General features: G+C 40.6%; 1 protein-coding gene across 3 annotated transcripts in view; it reads right to left on the minus strand.

Moving 5' to 3' along the window:
• Window positions 1-26,623, minus strand: part of LOC100492951 (tetraspanin 4) — a 329,574-nt gene that overhangs the window by 293,187 nt on the left and 9,764 nt on the right. For 2 of the 3 annotated variants that reach the window (XM_031900607.1, XM_031900609.1), the window contains exon 1: window positions 18,929-19,229. The gene's annotated coding sequence lies outside the window, so the exon portion shown is untranslated. Of the gene's footprint in view, window positions 1-18,928; window positions 19,230-26,623 lie in introns of those variants that run through there. The other variant, XM_031900608.1, reaches the window with a different exon arrangement.

The following is a 26,623-nucleotide window of genomic DNA, read 5'->3' on the forward strand; positions in this document are numbered from 1 at the left end:
GAGACCCACTGTCAGATCAGATACACAGCAATATCACTGCTGTAAATGTATATATTAATTACTACAATGGGGCCACAAAGAATCCTTGTGTCTGCATTTATACTCATATATAAATATAGCCCTAACATAAGCCTGCATCACAGGGTCCAAGGGCCAACGAATCCCTCTCAGGGGGAATAACTAATTGGTAATAATCTGAAGAGCTTTCCCGTCAGAGAGAGAACAGCCTCTCTAGGCCCTTTGTCGTTTCATTGAGTGCTCTGCATGTAATTAAGTATCTAGACCTTCCTCAGCATGTAAATGAGCTTTCATACAATAGTATTTGGACTATAAAGGTTTTGCTCTCTAACAGGATGTATCTGTCTATGGGCTATGCTCTCCTGCACTCAGACTATTGGATGTTATTCTTACAGCAGGCTTACATATTCAGGATCTGCTCAGTGTTGGCAGAGGCATCCCTTTTCCCTCTATCTTTCCTTTCTCTGAACAATAAAGGAGTTGGTGCTCTGTATAAATTCTGCATGCACCCCTTAAGCTGGCCATACACACACTGATCATATCGTATGAAACCTTGTTTCGATTTTCGGTACGTGTGTGGCAGTTTGACGAGGCGACTGATATCGCAAATGCCTGTGGATATCGGTCGACTCATCGATCGGGCAGGTTAAAAGATTTTGATTGAAGGCGCCCAAGCAAAATCTACGTTCAGGGCTGAATCGGCAGAAGGAGGTAGAATTTTTATTGTTTCTACTTCCATATCTGACGATTCAGCACTGAACATCAGTGGAGGGTGGAAACGATCTTTCCTGCCGAAATTGCTACGTGTGTGGCCACCTTTACAGTCAGTATTGGAGGATTCAATATACAAATTGGGGCCTATTTATTATGCTGCATAAAATGAAATTCGCCAAAAAACTGTGTAAAAAGCTGTGTAAAATAAATAGCAAATTTATCAAGGTTTAATTGTCTGCTACCCAAACAACCGATTTGAGGCTCTAAGAAAAAAATGTTAAAAAAAAACTATTCTGACGAATTTTGTCGATGCAAAATTCTGACGAATTTTGTCGATTAGTGCATAATAAATCTTCCCCATTGACATAACTATAGGCTAGTGCCATGCAGGCAGATTCTCAGCCTGGAGGTAGAGAATCTGCTCTTATAATTTTAAAAATCTGAAATCAGTGGCTTCACATAGAAGCATTGCTTTGGCCCGAATGCAGGTCCATGTGGCATATTTCAGCCCGAAACTGCATCCTCTACATCTGGCAGTACGCTGTGGGTGCTGCACCTGAGCTGAAGCAATGCTTGGGTGCAGGCACAACTTCAGGTTTTTAAAGCATTGGGGTGGATTCTCAGCCAGCACTTACAGTATCTACAGGCTGAGAATCCACTCTGTATGGCACAAGCTGTAAGCAGGGCATACCACTCCCCACAGACAAAGTTAAGCAGCTGTATCTAACTCTTTCAAGCAGACATAATATCCGACTTTTATAAAATCTTCCAGCTCCTTCATTTTGACTTTTATTAATTACTTTGCTTATTAAAATGATATCATCAGTACAGAGCACATCAAATAGAATCACAGCAAGGGCGGATATGTTTTATAATGAATAAGGCATCTCTACTTGAAGCTAAGATGAAGTTTAAATTAAACCAGGCATTAAACTAGAGCTGTGGTTTGTCAGCTACAATAAAGTATTGCAGGGATGCCACCAAAATGTGTCCATTTATCTGGGTTGCGTACTTGCTGAAAAGTGCAACAGGCCTTGTCCAAATAGGAGAACCACCGAAGGTTCTAAGGCAGTGATCCCCAACTAGTGGGTTGTGAGCAACATGTTGCTCACCAGCCCCTTGGGCGTTGGTCCCAGTGCCCCCAAAGCAGGTGTTTTTTTTTTTTATTTCTGGCTTGGTTGCATAAAAACAAAATCCAAACCACCAAACAAAGCCCCATGTAAACTGAGATTATGCATAGAGGCTACTAAATAGCCAATCACAGCCCTTATTTGGACCCCCATCATTTTTTATGATGTTTGTGTTGCTCCCGAAGTCTTTATGTTTAATTGTGGCTCACGAATAAGAAAGTTTGGGGATCCCTATCTAAGGTAAGAGATTAAATTCACTGAGGGGGGTGCCTAACACATTGGAACCAACCAATAAATTTGAGATGACTTGACTTTTAATGTGTAAATACATAATCCAATATAATGTAAAATTGCTTAGATAATTCTTCAGAGCCCTTTTAAAAAGTACATTAATTATGATATATTTTAAGCTATATGGGTGAGCATCTACTGTAAAACTCCTAAGAAGGTTATTGCATTTGTTTGCATTGATAATGTTATTTGTAACAGTAAAAAGAAAAAAATGTATATTTTTGGGAACTGGGGTTATCTGAATAAGGGGTCTTTCTGTAATTTGTATCTCCATTCCTTAAACCTACTAAAAAAATGTACACCTTAATTAAACTCAATAGGATTCTTTTGCCACCAAAAATAATTAGTTATATCTTAGCTGGGATCACGTACAAGCTACTGTTTTATTATTACAGAGAAAGGGGAAATCATTTTTAAAAATTAGAATTATTTGCTTATAATGGAGTCTATGGGAGATGGTCTTCCCATAATGTGGAACTTTCTGGATAATAGGTTTCCAGATAGCAGATTCAGTACCTATAATAACATGGGGAAAATGTAAAAAAAAAAAAAAGGGGGGGGGGAACACAATCCACATGGCAAAGAGGCAAAGATTTTGGCCTATAGTTTTTATTGCACTAACTTTTACAGCCAAGAATAGAACAGAAACAAAACAGCAACAAAAGAAGACAGGAATGTAGACATTTAGAAATGTGCATCTGGTGCAACAGAAGGACTAGGCACCTATCAACACTACAAACTAAAACAATTTCACATATTTGGCACCCTACAGATCTGCCATTGCTATACCCAACATTGCAGGTGGCAGGAATGCACTACTTCTAAACATGGTTAGAGTGGTAATTACCCAGTAGGTCACTGCTCCAGCAGTTAATGGAACATTACTCCCCTTATTCAAAAGAATAAAATATTTAGGATAAATCTGTGCAAATTACCTGTGTTCAATAGGAACTCAGAACGGTATTCGTGCCCTGAAAGCTGTGGGTTTTTCTAAAGCTATTATCTCTGTGAAGAACCAGCACAATGTGTGTATCTCCCGGGCTCAGGTATAGACAAGATATTGAAGATAGTGCTGGGCCATTATGAAGCGGCAGAAGGCAGCTAAGCTGAACAGCAGTGTCCCACTTCAAAATGCACCATCTGAGATGGAGATAAGAGGAATCAAGTAGCAAATACTCCAGGCTGGATACAAATAAATACATGAAATACATGCTGGAGGAAACATTAGCAACCTGCTAGCCTTGGCAATGATCCACGTTTGCTGCTGTGCTTTATTAACATGGCTTCATCAAGGAGAGCAATCCCTTTTGCAAAGCCAGTGGCTTGGTGCGCTGTTATCTTGATGAGGCAGAAAAAAGCCTCTCTCCAATAAGATAATTGCTCACCGGCAACACGGAACTTATACACAGTCCTGTACATATTTAATGCACAATTACAGTACCATCCCAGGAACTGCCAAGATTTTTGCACGCACGGCACCAATAGCGCCGTTAGTAGTATCCTGCTAATGTTCCATATGTGCGTTACAAAGAATTACACTGATAGCCTGCCTACTAAATACTATTTATTCTATTGTGTTGCTATTTGGTACCTTGGGATGAACCAACAACTTTCTGTAATAACCCATATGACTATAATGAGTGTTGTATCCACTTGTGCTCTGTTCTGTGAGCCAGAGCCAAAGAGCTCCACATACAGATTAAAGAGATAAATATTCAGTATATAGACAAGGAGAGCATATCGCATGATGCTATTCTGTTTACAGAAAAGCAATAGAGAGACCATAATGTAAATTGGCCACAGTCTAGTTATGTGCTTGACTCACAGATCCCTTGGGTTTCAGACCAACCCACACATAACTATGGGGAGAAAAAACTCCCTGCATATAATGCTTGGGTGGGAGTCAAACTCAGGATGCCAACAGTGCAAGCTAACCACTGAGCACCATGAGAGAGGTTGATAGGTAGGCAGACAGGTAAAAAGAGACAAAGGCAGGTGTATAGAACTGCTGGCAGCAGTGCCCTGAAAGCTGCAAAATTGGGACATGTGTAGGAAGCCCACCATTGTTTAAATCATTGGCATCCACCACGTAGAAAGGAATCTGATCAGCTGAGTTATAGAGGAATCTACAGCACCCTGTAATCTCGCTGTCACTGCTCCGGGGAGCCGAAGAACACACTTAGCAGAATTTCCTAACCCAACTGACAGCTTATGAATGCGCTTTTTCACGCCCAGCGCTGGCCATTAATTAACATGCAGATGGAATGCTAGCGTTATGCCATTCTCCAAGTGAGAACAGTTACAGAAAGGCTCTGCCACATGGAAGCCCATATCTCTGTAACAAAACTTCCAAGAGGCTCATTAAAAAAACAATAATACCACGTGTGCTGCATTCTTTTATAGTTTAATATGGGTTTTTGTGCCACATTACAATCGTTCCCAAACTGTGGGCTGGACCCATAGATCTGTGCGAGGGGTGGTAGGAAGCAACCTGGAGGCCACATAGGGTGCTAGCTATTGTCTTAAAAAAGAACTATACCCCCGGGGCTATAAAAGCCCCCTTAACTAGCACTGCCTTGACCCCCCTCACCTTTCTCTTATCGCATAGTTTCTTATAACTTTAAAAACTGTCCCTATTGCTAACATCAATCTAAAAGAGCAGAGTAGCGCACCTGCGTACCTGCCCGACGTCTTCCCCAGGGCTGAGGAGTCGGTAGATAAATTATCCGACTCCTCAGTTTCTGATACTTCCGACTCCGACTCCTCTGTTTTTAATATGCTAATGTATTTTATACATTCATACAGTCAATGAAAAGCATGCTTCATGGTCACTCAACGTGTTCGTTTATGCACTGCGTGCATTGGGCTTTATTCTTATAGCAGAGAAGTAATTAATTATGACTGTTTGTGAATTGGGACATTTAAACTTGCTTTATTTTTTTTTTTTATTCCCATTTAAATTTAGTAGGAGTCGGAGTCAGTTCATTTTTTGCCGACACCGACTCCAGGTACCCAAAATTGTCTCCGACTTCGACTCCGACTCCTCGACTCCACAGCCCTGGTCTTCCCTGTAAGTTAGTGAGACCCTGACCAAATGTTTGACAGTAATGTAGGGTTTCCACCTCTCTTCACCTGTCTTCACCCAGACAGGCCAGTTATCGGAAGGGCTGCCTGGGTGAAAACCTCCTGTCTGGATTTCCAAATTTCCCTTTGAAGTAAATGACACAGCAATCAACCAATCACAGATCACATCTCCCAATGCCATTGCTCCACCCCTTTCCTACTGAAAAGGTTGCAACCCTACCTTAAGGGGGGGGATGAACAAAGAAATTATGATAATTACTACATTAGAGGTTTGGATTTTTATATATTTATTTTTGGGTCTCTATAATCAATGTGAAAAAATGGTCTACCCAAAACTTCCAGGAAAGCAATTTAACGATTATACACTAAGCAAGCTGCCATGGTCTTTGATTCAGGTGTCCAAGCAATCTATTTTCTAATAAAAATAGGAGAAACCAGGCTGTGACTCTACCCGCTTATTTTTGACCTGGTAATTGAAATGCACATCTGCAAAGATGAAAACACAACTGGCCTTTGCACAATGATGTCACCAACATCACAAGTGAGCCAGAATCCTTCCTCAGTTAACTAAATTAAATATTAACAGCCAAGAAAGTGCAAGGGATAAAAACAAATCATGCAACACGGCACTACTATTTTAATGGCAAGTATAGATTACCATTAAAATTATTCTTTCAAATATACAGTATCTCCTATGAGCTCCTGTAGGATGGTATTAGAGTGACAGATAACTTCCTACAAGTCAGATGTCAAAATATATGGGTCAAAATATAATTAGACTGATATGAAAATCTGATGTTTATACTACATGGGAGATTTGCCATCCAACGTGAGATGCCTGTCGGAAGGGAACACTGTGTGCTACATCTGCATCTGATGATTTAAAAGCTGATGGGAGCTGAAAGGCTTTTCCTTCTCAATTAAATACACTGCCTGTCATGTAAATGCAAACCAAACCCACCATCTGACTTTATCTGATCAGATTTAAAGGAGCAGGAAAGTTACAATCACTGAGGGCACCCCCCAGTGATTGTAATCGCTTACCTGATACCCCGGGCCAACGCTCATGTTAGCAGAAACCTGCACCAGATTTGTCATAATGAAATCAGACTATTTCTTACACATCAGGCCTTCTTTGGGAAACTAATCCAATTCCTTTGAGTGCACCAACCCGATAGGATAAACTCTGCCTATCCAACCCCTTAATACACCAATAATGGTCACTACAAGCTAATTTTTAGGCCAGCAAGAAAAAGAAACGTCATATAGGGTAAAGTCCCTGTGAGAAATAATTCAGGAAACTTTTCTTCAAAAAGTGGGATTAAATGTGTCAAAATGTAGGGAAAAACCTCTGAAATACATAATGATGATCTTATATGCACCCTATTATGTTGTACAGGTATAGGATCTGTTCTCTAGAATGCTTGGGACCTGGGGTCCTAAGGGATCCTTCCATAACTTAAATCTCAATACCTTCAGTCTACTAAAAAATATAATTTAAATATTAATTAACCCAATAGGATTGTTTTGTAATCATACATTATATCTTAGTTGGGATCAAGTAACTAGGTTCTGTTTAATTATTACAGAGAAAAAGGTAATCAATTTTTAAAAATTTAAATGGAGTCCATGGGAGATGGCCTTCCTGTAATTTGGAAATTCATGGATAACTGAGTTCCAGATAACAGATCCCATACCTGTATAGTGTGAACCTGTTGGAGAAACTGTGGACAAATGTGGACAATACCTCACATATTCTGGCGCTGCACACATATCAAGACACTAAAGAATAACACATTCAACCTTCTAAATAAAGTTTATCTAATGGGTCTATCAACAAAGACTGGGAATATTACCCATAACAACACCATCAGTATAACGATCATTCTACAGATCTTAATCATGCCAAGCATGTTGACACCAAATCAAAGGTACAAATGATTAATGTCTTGAACAGCATTAAAAAAATTTCAATCCTATACACTCTCTATCTAACATACCCCCCACCACCCCTATTAAGGATATTTAATCTCCCTTTTCTTCTCCTTTCTTCTTTTTTTGAAATCTTAAAAAGAAATAAGGTTCTAAAAGAATTAATGCTGATGTCATACAGGGAGATAAAAAAAAAAAACTTACCCCGGCAGAAGTACAGAGAATATAGATGATATAATAAGATGAGTAGAATGTGAATTTGATGTATTTGAGTTTTGCATTTTTTAGATTCTATTTTTTATTAATGAATAAGCAACCATTCGAGTTGGGTAAAATTTTGAGTTTATTCAAATTGAAAATAAATACCTCTTAAAGGAGACATATTGGATAAATGGGAAAAATGGCTAATTTTGTAGGCAATTATGAATAATGTCCGGTGCTGGTTTCCCTTTGGGCTAAAAATTAACCCTATCTGTAAAAATGGCCCCTTTATTGGAGCTCCCTATAGATCCTCTCACTTCTCTGTCTAGTGTGAAATGGAGAGTGGGCGTGTCCTAACGGTCCCTGCCAGAAGCACAGTAGGAGGGGGAGAGCCAATCACAGCCCTGCACTCACACAAGCACAGACAGGCTTCAGTTCCCTATCAGGTCAGCCTAGCTGCTGATTGGTTCCTACCCTACAGTGCAGGGTACGGAGGGCCGCCGGCTCCCCAGCTCATCCAGAGAATTCAGCCAGCAGGAAGTGGGACAGATGGGCGGGGCTAGTGGGGTTTGGGGGGAATTTCTCAATAAATCAGTCAGAAACACAACTTTTTAAGCCCAATCCTTCTATATCTAGAGGAGTATAATTCCCTGGTACATTCATCATTTTTATAGGATATGTCTCCTTTAAATTTACAAATCTGAATTTCAATAAATAAGTTTCTAACAATATGGCTGGCTCTGAACCATGCTCAGATCCCCAGATTCCCACAATCCCCCAGTCTCTCATTTCTGTTCAAATCTGCTTTGCTAGTATGATAGTACATCATAGGGCTTATTTACAATATCAATGCATTGGGGGAATTAGAATGGAAGGAAACTCCCCCTCTCCTTATACGAAATAACAGTTGGAGGAATCTCTAATTTGGCTGCATTAGTGAGTAGTAAGGGTTACTTTTTGGCTGTGACCCAGCTTCATGTCTTGTGTTTTTAATGGTTCAGGCTGCTCTTATAAATAAGATACAGTGTAATTTTAATTGCTTGATATAACTCAAATACCAGCTTGATTTAGAAAAAAGGAACAATTCTGTTCCTTTCCATACTTTCATTGGGATTGCCTGACCCAGTCAACTGTGAGAGACAAGAAAATAGCAGTGCAAAAATTCCAACATAATAGTCTATATCTGTGCCAGCTTCTGTGCTATTTTATTCTTGGGATTTATTAGCATTTGTAGCTTAAGTTCTCCACTGGCATATACTGTATATAGATATATATGCCACCAGTAAAAACTATACTACTACTTAAAAACTAAACTCCCAAAACATAAATACAATAGTTTTAAAAGGAGACTCCTGCTTACCACTGCAGCTACTTTGCCATAATATGCAGTGTAGGCTTATTGACTGAAACCAAAATGTTAGTGTTCAAAATATAGGGCTTGTGCTGGACATACAGTTTGCCATTTCTTTAAATTAAGAAATATGTATAGATTTTATTTCTTATGCTTTACAAGAAAATGATACCACTTTCCCGTCAGCATTCCCTGTTACTTCCTGTTCTGCCAAACAGAGGAGAAGATACTGAGAAGCCTTCTATATAATAAGTTACTTCTTTTGTCAGCTTAGGGCAGGGGTACCCAGACTTTGCCACCTGACCTACATAATGAGATCTACCACAGTTAAAATAGTGTGGTGTCTATCATTTGGCGCAATAAGCAAGAAAAAGTATCAATCGATGTTTAACAAATACACTTAGCAATATACAAATGAAGTGCCAAATTCACATTTAATGCCCACATAACTTTATTCAAGTGCCAACATCAAGTTTAATGTGAAAGGATTGTAGTAGTTTTGACTTCCCTTTGTCATGGCTCACTTTGTAGTCTGCACACAGAAACATATATTAAGTGGGAACAAATATATACAGCGGCCCGGTGGGGGCAATCTTCTATACTGGGATAAAACTACAAAGACAGATGGCTTAAACAGCCGCACTTAAAAGCTCCAGTATGCTGGGGGGGGGGGGGAATTAAGTGGTGGGATGTCATCCCACTGCATTCTGCCTCGAGGTCTACCAGAAACTTTAAAGTGATTTACTGGTAGACTGTGATGTACCTTTAGGGCACCCCTGGCTTAGGGTGATGGTGGACAGAACATTTTGTCACTTGCACTAAATCTCTTCCTGTGTGGACAACAAACCATAAGGACAACAAACCATAAGGCAGTGACACACAAATCTTTGTTGTTGCAGGTGACTAATCTCCCCACAATGCCATCCCATCACCGGTGGTGGCGCCGCAATTTGCCAAAGTTGCAGTAGTTGCCTTGAGAGGAAACTTCAGGGGACTACGGCAAATCGCGGCCTCGGGGGCGTCCGGATAAGAAATCCGGTGCTGAAAAATGCACTCATGGTCCAACTGTAACAGGAAAAAGTGTGGGAGCAAAAGAGAGAACTTTGTCATTTAATTGGCTGATGTGACCTAATGTATGTGTGCCCTTGGTTTGTTTTTTCTGCACCATGAATCATATGATTCCAGGAAGCGGTCCTTAGTACTTAAAAAGCACTTAAAATCGCACATACTGCTAAAAAAGTATATTTTTATAAAAATGGTTTATTTTTTTTATAGAAGGTTTTATATATAAGATGTTTTATGCCATATATTTTTATAGAGTCCTACACTGTTGGGAGGTATAGTTTTCCTTTAATTGCTGGATAAAATCTGCCATATAAAATCATAAGAATTTGGTATTTGCTGTCCCATTCCCCACACTGCTTAAAAATGATCTGAAAGCTGTAGTTTAGAAATGGTTCAAAAGACACAAGTTGGACCTCGCTGGTTCCATCACAATGAAAACAAGTTCAAACAGAACTGATCTCCAGGCAGCTGGCATCAGTTGGTTGCACAGTGATTAACATATAATATGGCCCCATGGAGTGGAGTAGAAAATGTCTCATTTTTGTCTCACCAGGTTTTTGGCAAGAACAAGCTGCTAGGTACTGACCCAAACAGCCAAGACAGAAGTGAGTATCAAACAGAAAATGTCAAACATTTTATAAAGTTAACAAAGCAAAACTATTTCTTCCAATTAATCTGGAAATCTATGCGTCAGCCGCACATGCTACATAACAAGCAACAATCTGAGGATTTGGAAAGAAAACATGCCTTGTATATAAATAATTACAGCGCTATTTAATGCTACTGAGCTGCAGGCAGGAGGGGAACGGATAAGGGGGATTTCTATAGAATGTTAGGCACATAACTCCCTTTGATCCTCTTGATTTATCTTCCTGACATTACAGCTCAGAGTCAAAAGACACTACATAGTCATCATCTGTAACAAGTGAGACAGGAGATCTATCACAACAGCATGTAATCTGTTACTAAAGCCAGCCAGCCCCAGAGCTTAACACTTTCGCTACAATTAGTGTTTCCATTCCTGGCAAACCTAGCCACCATCAATTACCTATAAACAGTATGAGGTCCATGGGCAGGTAATGGCTAGAGCAGGGTGCCTATAAATACAATAGGGAAGCATATAACACAAGGAGTGCTGCACAGTTGGTGGCTGGTCTATGGTTCATGTAAGTTTGCACTAAGGTACACAAAGAGCAGTTGAAGGTAATTCTGTAAAACGGATGGCTGATTCTATTCAGTGGTCACAGCCAGGAGAATACTGCAGCTAATGAGACAAATTAAGGGGTAGTTACCTTTACAAAACCTTCATAGTCTAGCCATGACTGTATCGGCTTCAACTAAGCATGTTCCTGGCCAACAGCGAGCCTTTAAGAAAGTCAAGCAGTGAGCCCGCCAACCCTATTGTGCTACTCTACCTGTTATAAAAAAGCATAAGGGGCAGGGACATAGTGGAGCGAGTTATTTTGTGATTATGAAGTGATTACAACCGGTAACATCAAACCCAAGGTTGACACTACTCATCATCGTCGTCATGTCCCTTGTGATTACCCTGGGTGGAGCATAAGTGCAGTAGAGTAAAATCAAAACTAAAATGGGAAAATCCAAATTTTTACTGTACTGCACACATGCAATAGCCAGTCATGCTGGTGCTGATGCTGCTTATAAAAAAGTGAGGAAAATCAAACCCCCAGTTATACATTTTCCAGTTACCAAACAGTATAAATTCAAGGAACATCTAAAACACATGAAGGAAAAAAATGCTGTTGACTTATGTGGAACCAGGAAAACCTGGCATTACTTTTGGGAAACTGTATTTGTTTTAAAACCTAATGAAAAATGTAATTATTTGTGGTGTACTGTAAAAAAATTGTTTTTGTAAAAACTACCCTATATTAGGCTACAATGGGAGAGGTAAAGAAAAGACAGATTTTTATAATAATAGGTATGAAGTTAAATGTTGCTGATAAACAATTGGTTTCTACTCATAGCTTCACATACACACAGGATTCTATGGGACAACACTGTACTGGTTTCTGTTGTGAATTTCACTGAAATTGCCTTTGAGGGGATTCTCACACAACACTGGCTGCAATGGGAGGGAGAGTAGGGTATTTCTCATGGCTGTCAAAAAATCATCAGACTACGGAGAATGAATTAGAGAGCAATTCTTACAGCTGTCTTCTGCCGATGAATTACAGAAACGGGGTCTGGACTGCATGCTGAATCAACTTTAAAGAAAAGGAAAATGGTTAAGCTATGCTTGTGTAGTCTTGTGGGGTATGTAAACAGCCATAAATTCAATTAATTTTGTGTTTATTTACTGTATTTAGTACATAATTCACACAACCCTATTTAACTGGCCAAAAGGAAGGGAACACTTCACCCCATAGCATATCACTGAGGAAGAGATGTGTCGAAGTGGAGACTGCTACTGACTTCACCTACAGCATTTTACTCTTGGGTACAGTGCACACTTCTTTATTTAACCTGGAAAGCCTAATTATTATATTAAGTAATTCACTTAATATAATAATCAGTTTCTAGTCAAGACAAACATATATTATTATTATTATTATTAACTAATTAATAAAATGCCAACATATTCTGCAGCATTGTACATTAAATGGGTGCATACATTAAACATATAAGAATACACACAAAAATAACCAATAACCAACATAAAAGTCTCAGATATAATTACATAGCCATATTGTACTGTATTAGCATTTTGTCTGTATCTGTGAGGTCCATGTTTCTGAAAAGTATGTTGTGTGCGGTTATAATGCAGTTATGTACTATATTTGTCATGCAGTCCCAAGGTCAGTGCTCCTGTATTTAGGAAGGTTAAGAGGCCCTTGAGAACCCATGCAAGTTAGGTTTATATCATGCATGTTTACATACTCTGTGTTAATGCACTCAGGCATTTAAAAGCTTTACCAACATAAACAGTTTTTTTTATGGAATCTGACAAATTAACTGTATTTAAAAGATCAAATAAAGACTGAAGCAGGCCCTAACCAAAGAAGTGATTTAAGGCTATATCCTTCCACTTTAGCCACCTCTAAAGACATGTTTTTGCCTTGTTGCTACAAAAACATATGTTCTTCTTTCACTTTATTTGGGTCACCTAACCATCATTAGGGCCCTTAGTGTTAGGTATCAAAGCTCTGCAAAAATAAAACTGTGGGTGTTTTTACATATATTTCTGACTGTGTAGATCATATGGTCAGTAGCACTGAGCATTAAAAGAAACATAAACCTTCCAGAGCAATGTTGCTCTGCCCATGTTTGTGGACAACAACTCACAGCTTTCTCCTGCATATTATAAATGGATGCAGACAAAATTGCATGTAAATATCAATTAGATAACAGAAAGAGGACTGGCAAGGTGCTAGCAGGCATAATTCTCATAGGAGATTAGAAGAATTCTCTTGCACTTGTAATTAAGTTTAGGATGCCTATTTTAAAGAAGCAGAGGGGAGCAAAATTTCTACCAACAAAGGATTTACTTGCCCTTTAAACATACTACTCTCACGTTGATTCACATCTCCTGTCTGGCTGCAGCTGGTGCTAGGGGGGCAGTATTGCAGCAGCCACAAGTAACCTTATAGGAAACAGATAATACATGAATTACTACTTGTTTAGGATCATTTTAACCAAGGGGTGTTAGGGAGAAGGGACACAGCACATTGACCCTATGCAGTACTCTACAGTCAATGCGTACCTAGTATGATTTTGGTCATGCCTGGATCCACCCTTTGGGGTCCAAATTCATGACTGTCCCACCTAAATTAAAACATTTTGGGAATATTCAGTATAAGAACAGATTTCCACCCACCATGTGTTTCTCAGGTCTCCTCATGACAGCAGTACCCCTGCCCTCTCCACATATATATGTATATACACAACGGCTAAACCATTGCTATTTTTAAAGCTGCGCAGGCTTACTATATCCAGTTACAGGACTTGAATGGGTAGGTTCCTAGATGGGAATAGGCCACTAAAGAATTCCATTGCAGCCTTAGTTTTCCCGGATTTCCTGGCCACGTTCCAGAGTCTCTTAAAACAGACCGCACTTTGATTATATAAGAAGTGTGCTCTTTCTTTTTATTGCAAGGAGGAGGCTCATTACAGGCAGAGATGTGACGGCTGTTGCAAATAGGGAGGAAGAGGAGTAAACAAGGGAATAATATAAACACATCTTTGCACCAAGAGACGTAGGACTGTGGGCTTAATCATATGTTATAATAGTGTTTAGCCTGACTATACATAAACTGTCACACCAGAAACTGCTTAAATGATAGAGACTTACATGTATATGTGCTCTACGTAATTACACACAGCAACAAATAGCATTCTAATGCAAGGCACAGTTAGCATTTTACTTTTATTATACATTATCTGTTTCAGTCCCTATGCAGGCAGGTGCCTTCCAGAATACTAACCCTTTTGCTTTCCTCTGGCTGCACTACTAAATAGCCTCAGCCTAACTCTCGCTCCGAGAGGGTGCTATCCTAGAGCTGTACTTCAGGTTCTCCAGCCCTATCTATTCCCTCCAGCAAGTTGGGTCCAAGAGACAGAACCTTGAGGTATTTTCATGTTCAAGGACTAAGGATACCCCAGGGCAATAAGGATTGCCTAGGGCATGCTAAATGGAAAGGGAAACAGCTCTATCTCACAACTCTCAACAGACCAAGTGAATGCTGTGGATAACCTTTAAAGGAGCTTGTCTAAGTTAAAACCTCATACTGAACCACATTAGCAACACCAGTTCTGCCCTTGGTCCAACCCGCAAGCAGGCTGTCCTATCTAAATTGGTTGGTAAGTGGGTAGTGTAGCACAAAGGTTAAGGTTGGACAACCCCCTATTAAGTTTCATCACAGATACCCAACCATTCCTTTGCCTAAATGCCCTTTACAATGGTCCCTCTCATTAATTCTTTCTACCCCTTGGGGTACCAGCTCTGCACTCTGGGATTTCTGCCAAGATATACACTACATTTTTCCTTTCTATGGGAAGACTTTCTTCCAGTAATTAATGTCTTCAGAAAAGCTCAAGACCAGGATCACTGAAAATAAACTTTAAAAAGTAAAAAGCACCATACAACAGTATATGAAGCAAGAGTCATATACAATCCTTACCCGAATCACCAGCTGCTATAGGTAAACAACAAAGAAAAAAGGGATATTACCATTATACCCAGCCATTTCTTTTATTGCTAGTTTCATTTAAAGTGACACTGTTTCTTTTGCCGCATTTGTCTTTTTGATCCAACGTGTGTGTGGTAACTAGTTCATTTCATGCAACCAAACTGGATAACCATCAGATACACTGGCCCCCTAAGTCATAACACTCATACAAGTGCATCAGAGTTACAGATTGGCTGATTTACCCATTAGCACATGTGTGGGATCACAGGATAGACATGTACACAGTTACCCATCTGTGTGTGGCCCATATGGGTCAATCTCTGGCTGATAGTTGAGGTAACACAATATCATAAGGAACATCATGGTAATATTCACATTCATTTACAGTAATTCAAATGAATACAAGATATGTCTTATTGATGTATTAATAGCAGGCACCTGCTGTAAGATATACAGTGTGTGAAACTATGTCCTTATTTAAATGAGGAACATTTATTTTACACACCATCTGGCTTCACTTCACCTCTTAACTTGTCTCACTGTATCTTGCCAAAGCATCTGGCGCTTATGAGCAAACATAAATGCTGTAGATATTATCCCTATCTTCCCCCCATGAGAAAATCACTTGTTAAAACTCACCATTCAGATAAGATAAACGAATACTGATGGGTGTCAAAATGTTTATTTTGTGCTTTTGGTCTTTTTTAACAAATTAAAAACAAAAACATTCTACAATAAAGTTCCCTAGAGGAATAAAATAGCTTATTTGCCACTATTTGCTTTTATAATTAACAAGTTAGTGATATTGCCCGTGGCAGACACCATAGCTCTTGGCCAACCTTAAGGTGGCCATACACATAACAATTACTATCTTTGCTGCAACCATTGGTTGCAGAAAAGATCGTTAATGCCCTCCACTGATGTTCAGGGCTGAATCGTCATATATGCAGGTAGAACTTCCAAAAATATAATCTCATGTAACAGCAGCAACAATCATACTGAAGCCCTACCGCATTAGGGACCACATTGTCTAAATAATGGTAAATGGAGTTATGTTGTACTATTCTCAAAAACTGTTACAACTAAAGATGTTTTGAATGAAGAATTTGGGAATACCACTGGCTGAGGACCATATTGGCAAGTTGAGAGTGGTCCTCTCCCAATGTGTTTTGTTGTTTGTTTATTGTTCACTCAAGGGTCAAACAATAAGATCAGGCCAAATTGTCCAAGAGCACATGAGCCAAAGCTGTTGCACATCCACTTGTCTGCTGATCTTCTCAAATGATCGAGTCTTATATATATATAGCCAGCTTAAGGCCACTAAGCACTTGCAAATGTGTTTTGGAACCATTGGCAATTTCTTTTATTCAGCAAGAAAAATAAAAAAATTTTATATTAGAGGATCTAGGGTCCAAGGGTCCTTCTGTAATTAGGTTACCATACCTTTAAACTAATTTTAAAAAAAATTTAAAAGAAAACAAAAGGTATAATTACTGGGGGGGTTCCAATGATTCCCCCCGTGATTATAATTGATTATCTGATACCCCAGGCTGGTGCTCCTGTTTGCTAAAAACTGCACTGGCCCAGGGGATTTCAGTACACTTCCTTGTTTCCATTTTCTTTGTTGTGGTCGGGTCAGGCACATACACAGTGGCTTTTTCACTCTACTGTGCATGTGAGTGCCCAGGCCTGGACAAAAGAAGAAGAAAAGGAAGAAGATCATGGTGAGCAAGCTTCTACATAAATACCCCAGGCTGGTGCTAACAGGAGAACTGGCCCAAAATATTAAGTAATCAATTATAATCACTTGAGGGGTGCCTTAAATTTTGTCATCCCCAAAGATTACACCTTTAAGACTCCTTTAAACATTAGAAATATCGCCATAGCACTATTTTGCCAGAACTATGGATGTATGCAGTTCAGTTGCCATCCAGTACATGGCACCCTTATAATATTACAGAAAAAAACAAAGTCAATAAAAAATATATGAATGGTTTTCTTACAACGGCTTATTCCTATTCTGCAGCTTTCTGGATAATGGCCTTCCAGGTAATAGATCCCATACTTTAATATTAATGTAATATTTTTAAAAATGTAAAAAAATTTAATATTTTTAAAAACTCTTATGGCTTTTCAACATTCTTAGTACAAGAATAGTACAGAACAGTTGACTTCAGTGGGTACTGGGAAGCAGGCAAAAGGGTGCTCTGCTGGTGTGGTGTTGCTCATCCTGGCAGGCTATTCTGACTGGGTGCTCTCAAAGACACACAAGCAATAAATCCTCCATGTGCCAATAGGACTGGCAAGCACATAGATTATGTCACGGAACTGGCTAGCTATTACAAATAGCATGTGCGTGTCGGCAAGCAAATCCAGCTACAGTAAATACATCCAAGCCGACTGTGTTTGAAACTCAATTATGCAGCTATAAAATTACGAAACAAAATACAGTGTTACATGTAAGAGCAACCTGTCTCATTTTTGCTTATTTCCCTGTCTGGCACACACACACGCCTTCTACATAAGGCACGGAGAGAAATAAAGACATACATAAAATAAAAATTTGCAAAAAGAAGAATCTAGAGATGCACCAAACCCGCTATTTTGGGATTTGGCTGAATCCTAAATCCTTTGTGAATGAATCAGCTTAATACTGAACCAAGTCCAAATCCAAATTAGGATAAAGTAGTGTTAAAGAGAACCATGCGTACAGCATTTGGTGAAAAATTTTCAACCTTCATGTTTATGTGACAAAAAGTCATGTGATTTTAAGGATTCGGATTTGATTTGGCCAGACACTTGGATTTGGGGATATCCTAACCCTGCTGAAAAAGGCTGAATCTTGCCCGAATGCCAAAGCGAAACCTGGATTCAGTGCATTCCTTAAAAAAGCATTTTGCAATATAATAATGTTCATCAGACAGCTTAATTGTGCAATGCACATTTTTAATACCAGTTGGAAGGTGGCGTCATTATTTTTGGGGCAAAATACGTGCTTTTTTTCAGTCAGTAATCAAATGTCAAAACACACAAACATTTTTCAACCGACGGTTTAACTGCTCTGAGGTCGCAAAACATATTAAAGGAGAACTGAAGACTCTTCGTCTCTCTCCGCCATTACGAACCTGCTTGCGCAGTTGGAGGTAGCAGGAAATCCGCTTTAACAGCGCATGCACAAGCAGGTTAAGTGTCAGCGGTGAGACCCGAAGAGTCTTCAGCTGGTAAGAAGATGTCGGCCAGTTATGCGGCTGCGCTTCTCTGCATTTTTAGCTAGCAGTTACCGATAGGGACAGAGTTGAAACTTTAAAACAATGCGATAAGGGAGAGGCGAGGTTTAGCCAGTGATAGTTAAAGGGGCTTTTTGCACCAGGGGGTATAGTTCTCCTTTAACTTTGCACACAGACAAACACATTTTTGCATAGCATTTGCACCGACTCAGGGGTGACGATTTATTTTACTGGGGGGGTGCCTAACATTTTGGAGCCCCCACATGGAAACAGGCTTTACATTCCCTTTAAGAGCATCAATTGTGTGTATAATTAAATACATGATGTTCAGACTGAGTCTGATATTGGGGTGCATTCTGTTGGCATGCACCATCAGCCGTTGGGTTGGGTTATAGACTGGAATGCTGCTGTCAAGAAGAAGAGGCAACTGGCGCCATGGTCTATATTTGTGCACCTGATGAAACAGTTATAGCTATTCCTCCCTGCTAACTGTATGCCTGGCAATGTTATGCACTTCAAGTTAACCCTAAGTCTGAATACCCCCTCTGTTACTTGCCCATACTGCTTAATACCCAACACTGCTTTCAGGTTGAAAAACCCTCTAAATTCACATGAAAGTGCAGAACTATTAACAATGAAGTTCAATTGTGCTACACTTGTGATATAAACACTTTTTGACTAATACAGTAGCAATGCTCAGCCCCTGCTCTTTTTATTATCATTTCAACAAATGATTAAAGCAAAATCATGACATTCTTAACATACCTCAGGTCTCCTCGTACTGGATGTTGTGTCACCTCCAACACTATTTCCTCTCGCACATCAAAGACAGAAGCCACTTGCACTCTCGGTCTCAGTTGGTCAGAGAGTGAAATGGTTATGGTTTCTTTATCCAAAAGGTCTGATGGATCTTTTCTGTAACTCCAATCTGAAATTCTAAATATGCAAAGGAAGGAGAGAAGCTCAGATTTCAGGCTAAATCCATGATGCAGAGAGCAAAGCAACACCATCTGTACTGGTCTCCGAGAGAGTGTGCTGTTTCACTGCACGGACTCTTCTCACTGGGTACAAGGGCAGAGCCCTTTAGGAAAGCTTTAAGGGGGGAGTAAAGCAGAGTGCTTATATAGAATAACAGATCAGAGGGGAAACTATATGAATAAAATACAGTATTATACAATTCCATGCAGCATGGAGTTCTACATCAACAAGAGCAGGAGGGCTGCAGGTTATCCTCTCATAAGACACAAGAAACAAACACACCAATATCACACCCTTCTAATAAGTATTGTATAAGTGTATATTAAACAAAATAATGTACAAGTCTGTAGGTTTTAAGGGTTACTTAACCTTAAAATGAATGTTTAGTATGACCTAGATAATAGTATTCTAAGACAAACTGCAGTAAGTTTCCTTTTATATTATTTTTGTGTTTCTTAAATGATATTTTGCTCTGAAACTCTCAGCCTTTCTCATGCACCAACTCCACTATTTTGGGATTCAGCCAAATCCTGAATCCTTCATTAAAGAGCTGGCAAAATCCTGAACCAAATCAAACCCTATTTTGCAAATACAAATTAGGCCATTGAAGAGTTAAAGAGAAACGTGCTCTGCGCATGCGGTAAAAAAGTTTTCAACTGTGACAAAAATTCATGTGATTTTAAGGATTCAGTCTGGCCAGGCACTTGAATTCCGCCGAATCTGTATCCTGCTGAAAAAGGTAGAATCTTGCCTGAATCCCAAACCAACTCCTGGATTCGATGCATCCCTGCTTTCAATGGAACGTGTTGTGATGAATAATTTACGCAGAAAATCAACAAGCATTTTTTGTTACTAAAAGCTTGTAGGCACCACTTTTATTATGACATATCTATAAATTCTTCAGCGGCGTGACTACACAGGATAGTGCCAAGAATAAAATTACATTTGAAACTAGAAAGGGAAGTTTGAGAACAAACTTCATGTTGGGTTGAAAAATGTTGTCACTGACGGTTTTCACTGAATGAAATCTGATCTGTTGTTGGCTCTGCCCACTTTTTGTAACCTTGGATGACAGTTATATAGTGAAAACCACTGTGCAAAGTTTGGGGACCCTGGTTTTAATAGTGTCTGAACGAGTCAACGAGTGACATCTTGTGGCTCTGCCCACTTTTTTCTAACCTGGAACTGCAGTTACCCAGTGACTAACTCTGCAAAGTTTAGGGACACTAGGATTAATAGTTAAAGAACGGCAGCAGTTTAAATTTAAACCAATAAAAGTCAATAGGTGAATTATGATTGGTGGTTGGTGGCTCCGCCCACTTTTTCTAACCTTGAATCAAAGTCACCCAGTGACAAACAGTGGGCACCCTGGCATAAATAGTTTGAGAATGACAGCATTTTAAATTTAAACCAATAAAATTCAATGGATGAAATCTGATTGGCTGTTAGTGGCCCAACCTACTGTTCCTATTTTTGAACTGCAGTTCCCCAGTGACCAACTTTGCAAATTTTGGGGACTCAGGCATAAAAATTGTGAGGCTGACAGCATTTTACATTTCACCATTGAAAGTAAATAGGTGAAATGTTATTGGCTGTTGGTGGCACCACCCACTTTTTTCTAACTTTGAATGGCAAATACCCAGTGACTAACTCTGGAAACTTTAACAACCCTGGAATTAATATTTAAATAATGGCATCAGTTTAAATATAAACCAATGAAATCTAATGGGTGGAAATGGATTGGCTGTTGGTGGCTCCTCCCACTTGTTTGGGATCCCTGACATAAATAGTGTAAGCAAAGCAACATTTAAAATATAAACAAACAAAATTCAATAGGTGAAGTCTGATTGGCTGTTGGTGGCTCCACCCACTTTTTAAAACCTAAAAATGCAGTTCCCTAGTGACCCAAGTGTTAATACTGTGAGAATAGCAGCAGGTTGAATTTCCCATTGAAAATCAATAGGTAAAATCTGACTGGCTATTGTTGGCTCCACCCACTTTTTCTAACTCTGAACTGCAGTTACCAGGTGACTAGCTCTGCAAAGTTTGGGGACCTTAGTATTAATATTTAAAGAATGGCCGCAGTTTAGATTTAAACATATGAAGTCTATAGGTGAAATCTAATTGGTTGTTGTTGGCCCCACCCACTTTTCTAAACTTGGAACATAGTCACCTAGTGACAAACTGAGCAAAGTTTGGGGACGCTGACATTAAACATGTGAGAATGGCAGCAGTTAAAATTTTCCCACTGAAAACAATGAAAGAAATGTGATTGGCTTTTGGTGGCCTCGTCCACTTTTTCTAACCTTAAGTACAAAGTCAAGCAGTGACTGACTGTGCAAAGTTTGCGAACTCTGGCATCAAACCAATAAAATTCAATAGGTGAAATCTGATTGGGTGTTGGTGGCCCTGCCCACTTGTTCAAAACTAAAACTGTAGTCCTCTAGTGACCAACTGTGAAAAGTTTGGGGACCCTGGTGTTAATACTGTGAAAATTGCAGCAGGTTGAATTTCCCAATTTAGAGTCAATAGGTAAAATCTGATTGGCTGTTGGTGGCTCCACCCACTTACAAAAATACAAAAAACCTTAAATGCGTAGTCACCCAGTGTCTGACTATGCAAAGTTTGGGAACCCTGGCAACAAACCAATAAAAATCAATAGGTGAAATCTGATTGGTTGTTGGTGGCTCCGCCCACTTTTCAAAACTAAAATTGCAGTCCCCTAGTGACCAACTGTGAAAAATTTGGGGACCCTGGTGTTAGTACTGTGAGAATGGCAGCAGGTTGGATTTCCCCATTGAAAGTCAATAGGTAAACTCTGATTGGCTGTTGGTGGATCCGCCCACTTTTTCTTACCTAAACCACAGTTACCTGGTGCCTAACTCTGTTAAGTTTGGGGACCCCGGTGTTATTACTGTGAGAATGGCAGCAGGTTGGATTTCTGCCAAGTCAATAGGTAAAATCTGATTGGCTGTTCACATCTCCGCCCACTTTTGGGCATCCAACAATCATCATATTTTCATTCAGGCTGAGCTCATGACGGTGTGATTCAAGTTTGGGGTGTGTAGGCTCAAAGCTGTAAGTTTGGCAGCAGTTTCAATTTCCCCATAAAAGTCAATGGGTACAATATGATTGGCTGTTGTTGGCCCCTCTCACTTTGCGGGTTTTTTTTAAAAAAAAAAAAAACCTGAGTGCTTAGTCACCCAGTGACTGACTGTGCAAAGTTTGTAAAATCTGGCATCAAACCAATAAAAATCAATAGGTGAAATTTGATTGGCTGTTGGTGGCTCCGCCCACTTTTAAAAACTTGAACTTCAGTCCCCTAGTGACCAAATGTAAAAAGTTCGGGGACCCCGGTGTTATTACTGTGAGAATGGCAGCAGGTTGAATTTCCACCAAATCAATAGTTAAAATCTGATTGGCGGTTCACAGCTCCGCCCACTTTTGGGCATCCAATAATCATCCTATTTTCATTCAGGCTGACCCCATGACTATGTGATTTAAGTTTGGGGAGTGTAGCCTCAAAGCTGTAAGATTGGCAGCATTTTCAATTTCCCCATTAAAGTCAATGATTAAAATTTGATTGGCTGTTGTTGGCCCCTCCCACTTTGGGGTCATCCAAAAATGTTGCTGCTTTATTCAGGGTGACCCCATTATTATGTTATTCAAGTTTGGGGGGTGTAGCTTCAAAGCTGTTAGAGTGGCAGCAGTTTGAAAATCTTCCCTGTCAAAGTCTATGGGAAAATTGGGGTGTTCGGAGCGGTGCCACAAAAAGACGGGGGGTCGGATCGCTTAGAAAAGCACAAGCAACCTGCTCCTCTATAGGGCGAAGAAGTGTGGGGAGTTTGGGTGTTGTACCCCTAAAACTGTAGGAGGAGTAGCGTTTAGAAAATGGGGGGCGCTAAGAATAAGAAGCGGAAGAATAAGCCAAAGTGGAAGAACAGTAGGTTGGGGTTTTTAACCCAACATAATAATCCCTAAAATGCCTTTTGCGCCACAATTTGTCCGTCATTTTGGATTCACCAAAATGCAGGTTTCCAGTGTATTTGTAAAATTATATACAGGGATGGGACCTGTTATCCAGAATGCTCAGGACCTGGGGTTTTCCAGATAAGGGATCTTTCTGCTAAATCATTTAAATATTAAATAAACCCAATAGGATTGTTTTGCCTCCAATAAGGATGAATTATATCTTATTTGGGATCAGGTACAAGGTTTTGTTTTATTACAGAGAAATAGGAAATCATTTTCAAAATTTAGAAATATTTGCTTATAATGGAGTCTATGGGAAATGGTATTTCCGTAATTCGGAACTTTCTGGATAACAGGTTTCCGGATAATGGATCCCATACCTGTACTGCTATAAACAATGCTAAAACATGGACATAAACTATATTTATACATATTTGTGCTGCATATACACTATATATATATGGGAGATGCCGTTCTCATAATTCAGAGCCTTCAGGATAAGGAATTCTACATTGCATACGCTGTAAAGTGCAGGACTACCTTGCCACCCTACAGTAATAATTATTGTGATTTGGAGCCATGCAAACTTTCACATGTTTTGTAGGTAGAGCAGTATCTGCTCTAAATTAATGAGCCCAAGGCTTAAAAAATATTTTTTCTTTTAAAATATAAAAAAATTATTATTATTTATAATATTATTATTATTGGGGAGAGTCGTCATTTTTTGACGATGTGCAAAATAATATTACTGAGCAAGCAAAACTTTCTGGCTGTTAGAAGAACTTTCAGAAATGTTATCGTCATGATCAGCTGAATTCTAAGAAACCTTATATCAATTTTGGTCATCAGTTACCATGGTTTTAACCACCTTAGAGCGGGTGAATATTTTAAAAGAGAACTACAGGTAAAATCATTCTAATTGTTTAGGTGCCCAACCATTCCACCCTCCCTGTCATTCTGGAAGAAACAAGAACAAGAACTAATAGAGCTAGCTTGATGCTGCCTGGAAAAGGTTTGATGCAATCTGGGGTTCCTGGCTGAACTATGAACAATGTTTTGTTTGAAAAACTTTAAACTATTTTTTTTTAAAAATGCACTGGCCCAGAGGGTTTTCTTGGCCCAGAATACTTTCTTCTGGATGCTGTCCACCATGTTCTATCCTGTTCCCTGGCATCCCATCTACTTATCGGAGCACATGTATGCAGTATAGAAACAGCAGCAACTATATTCTCTACTGCACATGTACTTGCCCAGGGCACTGCAGGGAATGCCTATGAATGTAGACGGTGGTGATGTAGCCAGGGCCTCCATCAGGGGGGCACAGGAGGGACAGTTCTCCCGGGCCCGGGCGATGGCCGCTTTCAAGGGGGCCCGACCGTGATACTGGTTTTTTTAGCTCGGGCCCCCTTTAAAGAACTACGGGCCCTGCCATTGGTGGCCAGCGTGAATTTTGATTGGTTGTGCCCCGTGTGTCCGTACGCATGGGGCACAACCTTATAAAATGTGCAGATGCGGCAGGAGCATGCAGATGGTGGCAGTCGCTGGTGGGGGAGCTGGAGGATGCAGGGGTGCCGGAGGTTGTCACTGGGGTGGAAGTCGCTGGAGGGGGAGTTGGAGGAAGTTACTGGGGGTGGAACTGGAGGATGCTGGGGGAGCCGCAGGAGGACGATGAGGGTGAGCTGTGCAGATGCAGCGGGGAGCCACAGGAAGTTGCTGGGGGGGAGCTGAAGGATGCTTGGGGGGGAGCTGGAGTATGCTGTGGGGTGGAGCTGGAGGATGCTGGGGGGCCCTGGCTACCAATATTTTAGGGGGGCCCTGGCTACCAATGTCTGTGTGTCCTTTGTACTAATGGGAGGGAGCATTGGGGGGCAGGGCATGGGAGGAGGGGGGCCCAGAAAATTTGGTTGTGAGGAGCCCCGTGATTTCTGATGGCAGCCCTGGATGTAGCACTCAGTAGGGAATATCCGGAGCCAGTGCATTTTTTTTGCAGAAGAGAAATGACAGCACCAGTGATGTGCCTGCAACTAGATATTACTGGGCCCCAAATTAAATACAATATAATGCCCCAAAACTTTGGTAAGCTGACCTATTCTATTACAGGAGAAGAAAAGTTGCAATCGCTGGGGGTGCCAAAAGTTAGGTACCCCCAGTGATTGTATTCACTTACCTGATACCATGGGTCAGTGCTCCTGTTAGCAGAAAATGCCTTCGCTACCCCGGGCTGACACATGTGCAGTACGTGCAGCGAAGAAGCAGTAAGTGGAGCGTTATGCAGTGCTTGCTGAAAAACCCCTGGTCAGATGCAGTTTTCTGCTAACAGGAGCAATGGCCCGGGTCATCAGATAAGTGATTACAATCACTGGGAGTGCCTAACTTGTGACACACCCCAGCAAATGTGACTTTGCTTCTCCTTTTAGGGCCCTGGCACACGGGGAGATTAGTTGCCCGCGACAAAACTCCCTGTTCACGGGCGACTAATCTCCCCGAGTTGTCATGACCCGCCATCCCACCGGCGAACATGTAAGTCGCGGTGCCATCCCACCGGCGACTTACATTCTCGCCAGTGGGATGGCAGGGGAAGGCAACTCAGGGAGATTAGTCGCCCGCGAACAGGGAGTTTTGTCACAGGCGACTAATCTCCCCGTGTGCCAGAGCCCTTAGGGCAGTGACACACGGGGAGATTAGTCACGCTGGGACAAATCTCCGTTGTTGTGGGCGACTAATCTCCCCGCAATGCCATCCCACCAGCTAGAATGTAAATTGCCAGTGGGATGGCATACACAGCGCCGCGATTTGCCAAAGTCGCCGAAGTTGCCTTGAGAGGAAACTTTGCCGACTTCGGCAAATCGCAGCGCCGCATATGCCATTCCACTGACGATTTACATTCTAGCCGGTGGGATGGCATTGCGGGGAGATAAGTAGCCTGCGACAATGGAGATTTGTTGCGGGGCGACTAATCTCCCCGTGTGTCATGGCCCTAAGATATATTGAAATTACTCTCCTGGGCCCCCTGCCCCCTCTGTAGTTAAGCCCCTGGACAGCACAGGGTTGTAAATTAGTAATTAGAAGGCCAGGTCATCGCCATCACGCCTTTATCGTATTTTGCACAACTTTTTAGTTGCCGCCGCAATTTTTTTGTATTGAGCAATTGTAAACGGGTGAAAAACCAATCTGATTTTTTCGCGACAGCGACGAAAAAGTTGTGACGGCGACTAAAAAGTCGCGACAATTTTCGCAAAAAAGTTGTGACAGTGACGAAAAAGTCGCGGCAATTCACGCAAAAAGTCGTGACGGCAACGAAAAAGTTGCAACAATTCGCGACAAAGTCGCAACAGCGCCGAAAAAGATTGTAAAAATACCGATCATTACGGAAAAAATGCAATCGCACGCTTTTCGGACATTCGTGGATTAGTAAATGTGCCCCTAAGTGTAATGTTAGCAGGATTGTGTCATATGACAATGACTATGATAAGGCTCAGGGTGCAGTCTGAGCAGTGGTGTAACTAAGGC

The sequence above is a fragment of the Xenopus tropicalis genome, chromosome 4, assembly GCF_000004195.4.
Source record: "Xenopus tropicalis strain Nigerian chromosome 4, UCB_Xtro_10.0, whole genome shotgun sequence".
NCBI lineage: Eukaryota > Metazoa > Chordata > Amphibia > Anura > Pipidae > Xenopus > Xenopus tropicalis.